The following is a 14557-nucleotide window of genomic DNA, read 5'->3' as shown; positions in this document are numbered from 1 at the left end:
GGAGTTGCTGCATAACTTAAATCATCAAGTTGTTCTTGCAAACAGTTCTCTCATTTCATTTTAATATTTCAAAGAATTACTGGACCTCATAATATTGATCTATTCACTTCCTATCCTTTTATAGCTGCCTATATAATTTCTGATCCTTAAATCTGACAACTGTGTCCCCAAGATGACTGTTCTTAATGTTTAAATGATTGCTACCTTCCATCAAAAAAAAAATCTAGTATTAAACTAGGAAATACAGTGCAAAAGCAATAAAACAGTATGTCTATGGATTAATTTCAGACTACTCTTTAGGTATTAAACCTATGTGTGGAATATAACTTGTTTTTTAGCTAAAAGTGGATCAAAGTTCTCTAAGCGCTAACAAGAAATCACCTAGAAATAGTGCCAACTGCAAGTAAAAGTGTCCAAATTTTGCACCTTTCGTGTCTATGAAACTAGAAAGAATTATTTCAGAAAGAATGAGAGGTTTATGCTTTCATGTACGTATCACAAAGACATACAGGATTATGAGAATGCTAGAAAGCAATTAGTGTGCTAGGTCTTTCAGTAATGCCATTTCCTCTCTGTTGAGCAGTACAGTGCTTAAACTTTCTTTTTTCATTTTGAGTGGATCTGTGTTTCCATGCTAAAGCACTGCATATAATTTTGGGGTATAACTTTTTATAAATGCAGAAAAATTCCCTGATTTGCAGACCACCAAAGAAACTACTAATGCAATTTTAATTTATAGCTCTACCTTTTTCTCAAGCTCTGGGACAAAGATTCCCTGAAGTGCTTTAGAACGGAGGTCAGACTGCATTTTTAAAAAAGCTGTGAGAAGTCTCTGATCTGTAATATAAACCCCATGCTATCCCGCTCTGCAGTCTAATCAAGCTTGGAAGCTGCTGATTTGGTAGGAGGGTAACTGTGCATGCAGCGACTGTGCAGATCACATCACATCTTCATAAGGCAGATAGATGCTGTGGAAGGCCAGGTTTCGAGTTTTCCCTCTATTACTGCACCTTCCTTTTCCTCCAGAGCCATCCCTCAAGCATAGGAGGTGTCTTAACCAACGCCAACTGCAACCGCCTGCCATGATAATGAGTTGTGCTGCTAGTGCTGCACTTCTCATTGAAACTATTACAGCCTCTCTGAATCTGTTAAGAGCTGCAGCCTTGCCGAACATGCTTCCCAGAGCTTCTGGCTTTTGCCTCGACATGTTTGTCCATCTCTTTGTTAGCACACGTAGCAGAGAAGCCCTTACCCAGCTTTGCCTGTTTGCTCTGGCTTCCTAGTACAAATGTCAAGTGACTTTGAGCCATCTATCTTTTAAGGGTAAAGCAGGCATGAAAATCAAGTGCAGCAGTTTTGAATCTGGGCATCTTTCAGAATATGAGCTTCTAAATTTCTGTGCTGTAAGGCAGATGCTTTTTTAACAGATGCTTATCTGATGATCAAATCTCCAGCTAGTTAAGTGATAAATACGTGCTGGTTCTACATCTATCATCCAAATTCCACTTTGTTTGCTGCTTGTGCGGATGGAGTGTGTTAAGTGCTTGCACTTGGCTGGGACCATATTACATGTTACATGTCTGATGCTTAGATTCTATGCAAAGGAATGAGGTTTGAACAGTTTCTATTCCCATGGTACTTTTTCCCCCTTTCGTTTTTTTCTTTCTTTTTTCCTTCCCAAGATTCATGACCTCTTATATACTCCCATTTTCTCTGTTTTCAACCCATGCCACCAAAGGGGCACCACCTGTGCAGACAAACGTTTTGAGGACATAAAAGTGAGGTACTGTAATTCCAAGTTTTAAATATGTTTCTATTCAATGTGTGTAGAATCACCTAGTGAATCAGAGTAAGCTGAACCTACTTTTTAGCAAACAGTCTGGGATGTATCTGCTCTTACCTAGTTACAGTAGTTACTGTCTAGTTACAGTAGTTACTGTAACCAGGTGTTACAGTAGAACAAATATTTTTGAAACTTCAGGTGCAACTACTGAGACAACAGTGGGAATTTTTGAACTGGCAGTCACAAAAAGTAAAACTTTGTTACCAGGTCTTTTAAAAAACTTTATCAAATATCCTTCCTAAGTGCTTAATGATTTTGGTATCTTAAATTTACACCATCCCTCCCCTGCCAAATTTACAAACATGATTAATCTGTCTCTTTCAGGCAAAACACTGATATGTAAAGCTGAGAAACCTGCAATAGGCATATCTCAAATCTAGGACTAATAGTTTAAAATCTGTGGGGACAGGAAGCACTGTTGCAGAATAAACAGAGTGTTAAGCTTTTTAGGAGGAGGACTACATGGCAATTTCTGGAATACAAAGAAGAATGAATTTTAGAGGTTCTCCCTTAAAAAGAAAGGGAGTCCACTGAGATTTCTCAAATGTCAGACAAGTAATTCAGCTTGGAAAAGCTGGTTCAGAAGGCTGCAACTTTAAAGTGGTGAGTCAGTCTGCAAAACATAACTGCTGAGAGATTTCACTGACCCTGCCTGAAACTTCAGGTGATGGTGGCCACTGAAGTTCTGTGGGAAACTCTTGCCTGCATGAGAGCTTTGCAGTGTTGCAAGGAAAGCCAACTTCAGAAAAGCTCGACCACCACCCACCTACTTTCATTTTCCACTGCTGCAACTTTCCCAGAAGGGTTTAGACTAGAGCAGCATAACAGGATTGTGCACGCAGCATCACGTATCAGTTGTCTTTTCCCAGCTGCAAGCCTCTTCTTTGCACCCCGTTGTGGCATCAGGATTCACTCTGTGAGACCAGACACTGAACCTCAGTCACGTACCTGTCTGAACTACCGAGAGCTCCTGAAAAGTAGTTCTCATTAGGGCAGACGGGCAAAATAAAGTCCTCTTTAATCTCTTAGCTGACTTGTTAAATACAAGGTGGTGTTGGGGCTGCTCTGGTGTTGTCAGTCTTGTCTGAAGCAAAGCATGAAAAATGTTCTTTGCCTTGCTGCTGACGGGCTTGCTGGATAGAAGAGGGTGATTTAGCGGCTCGTCTCCCTACCTTCCATGTGTCATCTGCCACTTGAAAAGCTGCTGGTAGTGCCAGGGTGGTGCTAAACCACAGTAGGTAATTTTTCTTCCTTGTGCTGTTGGTAGGAGAAGCTTTTTCACAGAAACTGCCACTTTGACCTTCAATTTGCAGGAACAGAAATATTAGCCTTTATATAGGTCAGGGAGGGAAATTGCAGTTACCTTTTGATGGGAGAAATCTGCATCCCCAGCAGGCTTGTCTGGGCTCATCTAAGAAAAAAGTTATTTAAATGCCGTACTATAGTTGTCACCACTTGTTGTCTCTTCAGATTGTCCTATATTTTCCTTCCTTTTTTATTTTTTTCTATCATTCTTTAACGCGGTAGAAAACATTTTCACTTCTTTCTGAGTATGAGAATGGAGAATGGCAAACAAAGTTAATAGTAGAGAGGAAAACATGGCTGTGGTCACATCTTCCATCAGATCAGTTTCAGGGGCTAAGCAGTAATGTGATGTCAAAATACTGAGCAAAGAAGCATTAGGATGATGCATCTCAATTTGTTTCAATCCTCTGGAATCTGGAAGGAAATCCCCTACTAAATGAGATCCCATCATGAAACAATGGCATACCCCCTCTCCTGCCTCCCTCCCTGCTCCCCTGGGGAGAGGTCAGGCCATTTTAGATAACCAGTCTTCATTCATGTGGCATAATGTTATAAGACAGAAGATATTTAAAACCAAGCAACAAACAGGCCTGGAATCAGAGTCTCAACCCACTTTTCTTGTGGCTGATGGGAGGGGGAATGTGGCTGTCTTTTTGGAGAACTTCTCCCCATGCCATTTTTGCTGTCTTTCCTACTAACTTCAGTTAAGTCATGGGCCATGATGTCCAGTTTCTCATATAACCCCTGGTTCCTGGCATCAAACGCCAGCTCTGTATGCAATGACTTTTGACTGACTGAAAAGTGGTACAAGAGAGAGGGAAAGATGGTGTCATCGGGTGACCTAATGGGCTTCCAGCAACTGCGGCTCTCTGAGAGCCCAGAGCTCCTCTCCTCATCGTGACTGTCACTTTCTGGACTCTTCCACTTGCTCACCAACCTCAATTTTCAGCACGATGAGATGCCCTTCTATCACAGGCAGTAGGTCAGCCTGTTCTCAGTGCTGACCTACTGGTTCCCATAAAGAGACCTGTGACGTGGCCAGGCAAGGAGAAACAGCCTCTCCCGGGTTTTTCAGGATGGCACATGAGCAGTCTGTAGCCTGTATCGCTCTGGGCAAGAACAAGTTATTTTTGATTAGAGCTGTGGTGTATTGGTAAACTGGCAATGTATGAGGGACAGCTTGAAACATTCAGATCCTCCAGGACTAGATAAGCATAATTGCATATTTGGAATTAGAAAAACTGCAAGGATCAAAGCAATCTCCTGGATGGATGACTAGATCAAAGAAGAGACTTTAAAAGGAGAAAACATGGATGTTAAGTTCTCCATCTAAACTCTATAAATACAAGATGCCAGCGGTAAAGACGATATAGGAATAAAGGGAGCTTTTGCACATTTCTCAGCAGGAAATAATTTGGTGTCTGACTAGTTTGATTTTAAATTATGATAAAATAACAGGCACAAAACTCCAGCACAAACAAGGTTCTCCTTTTAAAAACTGAGTTTGAATCCTTATTAGGATATAGGATAAAATTGTAACTTCTTCCATAAATTTACATGAAAGAGCAGTATTGTATTCCTCTGCTTGAAGAACAGATGCTACCCGACTAAACAACAAACTGCAACGTATCCAAAAATCTATCAAGAAAAGACTGTTACTTGGTCTCACTTTAAATCACTCCCTGACATTCAGATAGGATCAGAGAATACAGATCTCTCTTCGAGCACAAGGGGCCCAGCAAAGTGCATGGCAGATTGGAAATGTGACTGCTGCTTGTTGTGCATGCAGCTATTAAAAACGCGTGGCATTCTGGATGAAAAATAGTAATGGTAATCTGCTCAGGTTTGCCTTATCTTTCGAATGGGGAGGTGCTGGCTTTAATATTGGTCGGTCTTGAACAGCCTGCAGATGTGGTTGTCCTGACTGCGAATTGGCCGTGGTACTTCAGCCAGGGCGGAGGTGGCAGCCAGTGGAACTGGGGTGAGAGCTGAGCTGCAGACTGGGAACAGAAGCATCTCCAGAGTCTGTGTGTTGCCGTATGAACTGTCTTGTCATATCCTCGGGATTGAACTCCCACGCTGACATGTGCATCCTCCTGCAAGTAACACTAATGAACAAATACTCCTTCGGTTAAATGAGATGTTGCGGAGGGTTATAAAAGCAGCTTTCTGGGAGTTGGAAAATAAGCTAAGCAGCAGCTTATGCAAGAAGAAAGTACAAATTGGAAATGTCTGTACACTCAGCCTGTTGCCCTGCCTCACTTCACATTTGTGGATCTGGAGATATTTAAAGGATTAGGCAGGCAGCTCTGAGGATCTCAGTGTTGGACTAGACTGCAGTTTGTTTACTGAAATTCTTTTGTGAATCTGACCCCTCAGGCCTATCCCATAGCTTGGTAGTGAAAATATGGAAGCCTGGAGAAAATGGCTGGGTTTTAGGAATAAAATTGACTTAACTTTTGTGAAGGGGCATTGAGAACATGGCATCATTAATGTTACCTCTTGCTACAACTGAGTTTTCTGCCTGAGGCTTTCCTTAATTACACTTTGGATGGGAGACAGGAAAGAGAATCATCCAAAAGACCAGCCAGCACTGCCCTGCCTGGCTTCTCTTCTTTTCTGCACAGATAAAGCTGAAAGAAAACATCTTTCACTGTACACTGCTGTTTTTCCAAATTCTGAGATCAGTTAACGGCCAAGCACTTTCTAATCCAACCAAATCAATTTGCAAACTTTCATTAATACTATCAGGTAATCTTCAAGCTGTTTACCCCCTGCCTTATTGGAAGGGCCATTAATACACAGGATAATGGATACCTCAGGGAACACAGACATTAAGTTAATAATTAATGATTACAGAGGCCTTGAGGCAACTGAACGCATTTACCTCTGTGAGGATATTGAAATTGCATTACTCTAATTTCTGCTATCTCCCTGCAGTTGGTACTCAGAGCTAGGTTGGAGCCTGGCTCCAGACTAGACGTTCTAACCCTGGATTGCAGTGTATAAAGTGTTTTTGAGAACTGCTGGGCTTGTTCGTGCTATGCTGTTAGCTTGTGCTAGCGCTGGGGGAGATGTATGGGGCAGTTCCTCCTGGCAGGCTTGTGTGGTGCTCTGCTTGTACTGCTGGAGCCTGCTGCATGCGAGTTGTGGGTGCTGAGTGCAGGGTGGATGGCACTGATGTAATGAAGTGCTGATGCCTTCTGAGGACACTGCAGAATAGTTGTACAACCTCAGAAGAGTCTCTGAGTGGGAGGCATAGTACAGGGTGAATCCTATTAGGAACATGCAGCCCAAACGCCAGCCCTGGTCTTCAGCTAGTCAGGGAGGTGGTATTCACTGAAGAAGCCTCTCACTGAAATGGTAAACAGAATCCAGCACACTCTTAATTCAAAAATGAGGATGAGAATCCAGATCAGGATACGGATGGATCAGGCTCCATTCATGAGCCTGAGGAACTGGGATTTTGGTTGGCAGGTCTTGGGGTGTGGTGTTCATCCTTTACCTCTGCAGTTTACTGTTTGCACAGTCTGCATAAATTAATGGAGTGTGTTCATCTAAGAATCTCAACTTTTCACAGTTTCATCTCTAACTTTTCTTCCCTTCTTTCTGCATCATCCACACTTTGATGCCTGTCAAAGTCCTGGCTCCAGTTTGACTGGTACCCAGGGTACGCTCCCTATTCTCTCAACCCACATGTCTCCTACCTCTGAAGTTTCCTTTTTGTATGCTACACTCTGCTGATTTTGTCCAGTTTACCTCAGAATCTGTTCTCCTGTAGCAGCATTGCCTCTTCCAGGGCCAAACTAAGTCTCTTTGGGGTCAGTGTGCTGGGCTGGGGCTAACCCTACTGCTGCATTTAGGACAACATTTTGCTCATGCCTGTGCTGGGACAGTCCTGGGGCATCTGGGCAGAAAGACACCTAGGCACCTACAGATATGCACAGGCACCTACAGATATGAGAGGAGGCTGAGCTGGGTGTAAGACACCTAGATTTGTGACCCTTTTGGTGACTTTCACAATGCAAGCATAGTACTAACATCCCCACCCCATGTCTGGATGAGTTTTTGCCAAGTACTGGAATGTCTATAGTAGCGGTAGACAGACCTTCCCCTCTAATTTACAACCCTTCAGTTCTGAAGAATATGGTTGGAAAGTGTGTTAATTCTTACACCCATTGTTTTCCACTCAGAGCCTCTTCACTTTGGATGTGAGAACAGCTACTCTGAGCTCCTTGTCTTTCATCCAGTCTCCTGGAGATAGGTCTTATCCAGCTCTGAAGTGTAATTTGTTTGAAACTGTCTTTCCTTACTTATCAACTTCAATGATGTTAACGTGGTGCTTAAGCTACTTCTTTTATTAAGTTTCAGGGATTTTGTATTCCACAATGCAATTTTGCATTATTGATAAAGTCTTGAGCAGGGAATTACTTGAGACATGAGCTTTCTGGCACATTAGTCATACCTGAGTTGTATTTTTCAGAGGAAGCTGGTCGCCTATTTAGGCCAGTTACTTGCCTGTCTGACTGCTTCTGCTCCTCTGTAGCACTGGGGTTACTAACTCCAGACATGATTGCAGGCTCATGTTGTCAGAGAGCATCACGGAATGAGCAGGGAGCCACGAGTGACATCAGAACAAGCAGGGGCTATGTCCTTGACGACAAGCAGTGCCATCCCACAGTACCCCAGCAAGAAGAGCAGAGCAGGTCTGGGGACAACAACCAGGGTCAGCCACAGCCCTGGAATCACTAGCCAAGTTCACTAGCCAAGGCAGGTCTGAGGTCAAGCTGGGAAGTTAAGCCAGCAGGTCGGGATCAGGCAGGTACATGGCCAGGCACAGGCCAAGTGCTGAGGGGTGTGTGTAACGCTGTCCTTTGGGTAGTCAGGTGCTGGGTTTTCTGGTGGTTCGTGGTGGGTCCGTTGTGGCACTGGGGGAGGACATGTGCTCCCAGCAGTCCCTCTGGGTGTTGAGCTGCTTGTTCCAGTACACACAGTCTTCCTGGTCTTGCAGGCTGGGGGAGGTGGTGCCAGTTCAGTGCTATGCCAGGAGCGTATGTTTTAAGTGATTGCCTGGAGAACTTCTGCAGAGAGCTCATCCCTTTTCCATGGCTAAAATGAAGTGTCTTGGAGAAAGAAGAGCAGGGGTGTGTTGCAGAAGCCTGCAGGGCCACAAGCTGCCTCTACAGACTGGTCATAGTCTCTGCCAATGTTTGGAGGTCAGTCTTGAGCTGTGGGGGAGTCCTAAAGGCACATGTGTGGAAGATTGTAGAGCCTGTTGATGTACTTGAGGCCCTGACATGTGGCTCTGTTTTGCTGATCAAGGATGCCCATTAAACTCAGACACCAGAGTGAAGAAAATAGGCTTATTTTACTGTTAATAATCAAAGAATATAAAGAAATAATACAGAAAATAAGCAATAAGAAAAATACAGGATAGTGCACTTAAAGGAAGACAACAATACAAAGTAATACCCAAAATCATTACTACATGTTGGAGAGAATAGTGATTAAGAAAGATACATCACCACTTGCTTATGTTACTATCATCCAGATCCGCAGTCCCTGGGCAGCCCCAGTTACAGCCAGGATTTGGAGTACCTTTCCCTGCAAATGGGAAATCCTACATGGTATGTCCACCCATAGGTGAGGCGTCAAATTCGTGGCAAGAGGGTCCAGCCTTATATACTAAAAATCAGCAAGTCAATAACTTGCATGTTTCTTTGTGCGGAAACATCTGGTGATTTGCCCCACAACCAACGGAGACCAGGGCTTGGCCAGAGCCCAGGGTGCGGTTGGTAGGATTTCCTGAAATATCTCATCTAGACAGTCTATCAGCATAATACTTTAATAGTTGCACAAGATTTGCAAAAGTCCTTATCATATCCAGTCTGGCATTAGTTCTTGAAGTATCAGCAAAAAGTCCTTAAAGTGTTAGCAGTTTGTTATAGCCTAACGCACTAGTTATTGACTATAAAAATACACAGGGTTCATCTTATAGGTCAACTCTGGCTTGGGCCCATTTTCTACGCTTCTTCAGACTCCTAAATTACATACATTTCCCTGTGGATGAGCATGCTTTGTAACCTTGGAACCACAGTGAATTTCATATTTATAAGTCTAAGAAAATATTGACAGGTTTTTTTTCCCTTAGACTTCAGCAAGATGATCTTTAAAGACATTAAAACTAGTGGCAGCCTTACTTAATCTGTTAGGTGACTGGTAGACATGCACATGTTGGTTAAAAAACAGGTTATGTGCAGCCTTCCACCTTCACAGCAGGTCAGGGTACATCCTTCTTGAATCATTGCCACAAAGCACAGATCTGCCATTACAGACTTGCTCATAAAATAGCATCAACCAGAAAATGTCAACCAAATTAAAGCACCTGTTCTCTTTGTTGCAAAAGGAAGGAGATGTTTCTATCTGCAAGAAATTTATGGCTTGTGCTTTCTATGGCTAATTTATGTATTTTTTAAACCATTGTAGAACTGCCAGAAACAAGGTATTGACGTTCCCAGTGTTCAACTCAAAATAGACTTGGAACTAGTTGTGCAACGGTTCTTTCCTCTGAGGGTTTTTTTAGTGTAGTTGGCAGAATGGTGCAGTGAAGTGTGACTTGTATGCAGTCTGGTTTTGCTTTGCTTGACTGGTGTATTATCACTTGGATAGGACAGTGATGATGGAGTGATGGTACTCAAAGGACGTGCTCCTGCAGATAATGTTACACGCACATTTCAGAGTCGGCGCTCCCCGTCCTGTGCATGTTCCTTATCACACACTCATTGCTGCAGTATCATTGCCTTCCAGATACACCATAAAGGCTAGACTGAAAATGTCCCCCCTGGTTTCCATCCAGCCTCTCTCTTCTTATGTGGGTGGAGAGGGACCGAGGAAATAAAATAGCCTTAACATTGCATTCTTCTGGGAAATGTCGATGGGTATGATGAAGCACACAGTTTCTTTGTAGAAACCACAGAGAGGTTTGGTGTTGGGGAGGCAGGAGACTTTCACTCTCCACTCAGGGGTGTGTCTTCTGCGCTGATCCACCAAAGCTGCGCCCTGTGGACTGAGAGCGCGTCCTGCACGTGTGACTCTGATCCAGGCAGTGGAATGTCACAGAGCTGAGAGTGGTGCCCGGTCCCACATCAGAACCTGCCCTGGCTGCCTAGTCTGGGTGGCTGGATCCCAGCTGCTCTACCTATTCCCCATGAACCTCTGCACATGAAACTATTGTAGATCCCCTCTGAGCTTCCCTGAGCCTCTATTAGCTGAAGATTTGACAGGCTTACATTTCTGTTACAATTCACATGCTTAAGGGCCTTTTACTCCTCCCCTCCCTGCTCTAGCCTCTATTATAGAGGGCTAGTTTTATAAGCCTTATTAGAACCTCATCTTGCAAAGCTCTTGGGGGCTATTTGGCTTGATAAAACACCATATAAATTGGAGTGGCTGTTGATTTTGGAGCCTTTCTTATGAGACAATTGTGTTTCCAATTAGGGATTTCCTTCTCTTACACGCATAACGTTTCTTTCTTTGCTAGATGGTTTAAAATGCCTGCCATTTGCTGATAAGCTCTGTGCTAGACCTTTTGTCTTCTCCTGGTGCATGTGTACAGGACAAAGTGCACAATGGAATGGTGAATACAACTCCCCAAATCCATTGCCAGTTATATAAAGGCTGATACAAGACAGTGTTCATTCTCCCCAGCAGCTGTGGGGATGTACAGAAAATTCAGTAATGAAGGTAGATGCTGGTTGAACACTGCCAAATGTGGCATTACGTGGTTTATAAAGCAGCCTCATATGGCTCAGAAGATAGATTAGCAGGGCAGGAGTGCTGGCAAGTGCGAGTACCAGCTGTCTGTTTGTGGGTACGGTGTCTCCTTGGTAGGAGGCCTGGCCACAAGGAGGGATGCTGCCGTGGGGTCCCATAGAGCCAGGCGCTCCGTCATCTGAGGGATGGGAGGCAGGACGAGTGCGCATGGGCCATTTCAAGGTTCACAGGTCAGCATCACCCAGGTCAGAAATAAGTGAAGGATCGCCATGATATTTTTGTTAAACCTTTCTTCTGCTTGCCTGTTCAAAAGGACTTCCATCATGAATTAGACTCAATCATAATGGGGTTGCAGATTTCCCCTCCTCTCCTCACCCCAGAAAGTTACATATGAAATAAGAAAGCCAGGCTTATTAGAGGATATTATCTATTAGGATAATGGAACATGGGTTCCTATTTGGGGGTCAAAAGTGTTCTTTTATCTTTTAAAAGATGACTAGCTAAAAATGCCTGTGAGGCAGGCCTTCCTGATGCATGCAGATTTTTAAGGGTGGGAGAGAGGTGGTAATTCTCTCCTACTTTTTTAAAAAGAGTAGGAGGTAAAATTTACTCTGGAGTCTGTAACATGCTCCAGCACACTTGTCCTCTGGTAGTGGCCTGTGCTAAAGAACATCAATAAAATTGCTGATGCTGCTTTTAAGTAACAAGGTAATTACAAAGGATGGGGAGGGGGATATAACTAAAAATCTGAAATAGTAGTTAATGCCATTCCCATTAAGTTACCAGCCTTAAATACATGGCTTACTGCATCTCTAACTTTTAGTGCTATAAAATGGTACAAATTGCAGACTTAAGACATCATTAGAATAATATACAATGGATTTATCTTCATGAATAAAAATGATGCAACACAGGGCTTTTTCTTTTGTGGATAAGCAGATACAAGCCAAAACAAGAAAGACTGTGTTCCCAGATAGCATTTCTTAAGAACAGCAAATCTGATTGTGCTCCAAAGGTTGTGCTGTATCTGTGGTTAAGGCTGTGTCTTAACCTCCTTGATGTAAATAGTTCTTAAGATAAAAGATGAAGCTCTTCCGAGAATATTTTGCCATTCCCTGGTGACAAATCAAGAAAATGTTTTGTTCTGATTAAGTCACTGTCAGAAGGTCAGCCATCTCAGTGAACTGATATAGAATCCTCTTTAATAAATCACTTCTTCCCCCTGTTCATTACTCATTCAGGTCTGTACCTGCCCTGGAGATGCAGATGGGGCACCGTGTGCTGGAACCTCATCTCTGACTCTGCCCCCAGCTCTGGGGAAGCGTGAGCGGCTGAAACTTCCTGTGCTGGTGTCCACCAGCTCCGTGGCAGAGCAGCTCTTGCTGTGCCCTTTTCCCTACGGAATGGAGAGTGAAGACAACCTGTTCCCATAGTGGGGGTTAGGTTTTGTCTGCCCTTGAGCTGCTTATGTTAAATGTGGCTACTCATGTTTTAGACTGCATCTAGCTTTAAGATGCGGTGAAACTGTGCAGGTTCTCATTCCAGCACAGTTGGAAAAGTACCCTGATTACTCCAGAGTGTCTTGTTATTCCAAGCAAGTCTAGAAACAATGTGCCTCCCTTCTCTGCTTCATTTCGTATCTGATAATGAGGGAATGTGAATGTGCCCCACTTCTGCTTACCTAAGTTGTCTAGAGGACAGGTCTTTCAGGTTGTAATTTCACAGAGTTACTCTGCATTGGGGTACAAACAAAGCAGTTGCACAGCCAAGTCAGCAAGTGACTGTGCTGACACGAGCCTTTGGCATGCTGCCTGGCGTCTCACTCTCTTGTATCATACTGGATACCTTTGCATAGTGGGACTTCTTGGGACAGTATCGGCTGGTCCTGCCTTTTACTTTCCCTGTGACAGTGCTCTTGGAGATGGAACACATTGCCGAGGCGTTGCCAAGTGCCTGCTGGGAGTCCCTGGCCCTCAGGTGAGCCCTTTTCAGAGCCTCACCTCAGTACAGCACTGCACAAGATCCTGGCAGTACCAGCATGGGATGGTCTGTCTGCAGTGCTGTGGTACATCGTGTCATTTGGTACTGGACTGCTGCACTGTCTGCTCTCTTTTTCCCTGGAGCTCCAGCAGGTCAAGCACTTGCACCCAAATCTGCTTGCGTTTGTACTATGAACTGCAGATGGTTGTGGCTCTTGGACCTTGTTTGCCTTTCTGTCGCCTCATGTCAGGTAAAGCAAGCATTCTTTTCAGAGGTGCTAGCAGTAAAACAACACTGGCTCATGCCAAAGGAGACTCAGTGCTTCAGTCCTGAGGCTGAGGGGCCTACGCAGTCACACACAGTGACCTCGAACAGCATCAGGAGAGGGGAGACTGCAAAAAAGGACTGTTGCAGAGGCCTGTGGGATTTTTTTATGAGACATCAAACAAGCATAAATTCTGTTATCATTAACATTTTCCATACAAACCTGAAGAGATCCAGGAGCTCTAGACCACATTAGGGCTTCATATCATCTGGCCATTACAGCTTTTGATACCGAGCCAATCTCAGCATCTCACGAATCAGAGCTTTGACTAGCAAAAATCTGAAAAGCTTTTGCTCTGTTTTCTAACTGGATGAGATGTATCACCGGTGCTCCAGCTTTTCTTTTCTCCCATTTCCTAAAACAATAAATATTTCTCATAGATGGACCTAATGGTTTAAGCACAACCTGGCAGTTCATGAAATATTTCCTTGCTTTAATCAGAATCCTGAAGCAAACAAGGAGGGAAATAAAAAGCCAATAATATGCTTGGTTGTGTGCACAAAAGTAGAATGAAATATATGAAGCTGGTAATGGCTCTGCTGTCACATCTTAAAAACATTTGCTTTGACTTGCATAAGTGTCAATTCAGCTTGCACTTGATACATTACACCACAGATAAAGCTGCTGGCTTTTAAAATCAGGTCTCTCACTCAACAAATGTAGAGATACTCTAAGTAGCTACTCTGTATTGTTGGGTAATGATGTATATAGCAGAGAAAGCGTTTTTCTTTAAAAGCTCAACTTTTAGGCTGCAATTTTTTCTGCCATGTCTCTGCATTAGGGAAAGAGCCCAGAAGCTCAGCCACAAAGCATGATTAAAGGCAGATCTCTTTTGCCAGGGTTACAGCAAGTTCAAGCTCTTGGCCATTTGCTAGGACGGTGTGTTAAACCAGGCCTCATGTTGTGCCAGTGCAGCTTCCCGGCTTCTGGACAGCCTGGCTGGAAAGAGAGCGGAGGAGCCGGGGACTCTGTGTGCAGCTACCTGGAAATATTGCAAATCTCAACCTCCATTTGTTAAATCTTCTGTTCGACTGAACATCCTCATGGTGGTCCTCTGTGCCTACGTGTTGTGGCTTTGTACTGGACTATGGGAGATGAGATTTCTCTGCTGCTCTTTCTCTGTTGGAAATGCCTCACCTCGCTCACACTTGCACCTCTTACATCATTTAGCTGGTCTTGGAAGAACTAAGACTCCAAACTCATCTAGATCCTCTGTTATTTGCAGGCAGTAATTGCATGATGAAAACTTCTTCTGTTCTAGGCTGTCTGATCTTATTTCTGTGTCACAGGTGCTTCAGGTAACCCAGTTATTTCTGCCCTCTGCGTTATCA

This window comes from Athene noctua, chromosome 19 (assembly GCF_965140245.1).
Source record: "Athene noctua chromosome 19, bAthNoc1.hap1.1, whole genome shotgun sequence".
Lineage (NCBI taxonomy): Eukaryota > Metazoa > Chordata > Aves > Strigiformes > Strigidae > Athene > Athene noctua.
This window is presented reverse-complemented; position numbering follows the sequence as displayed.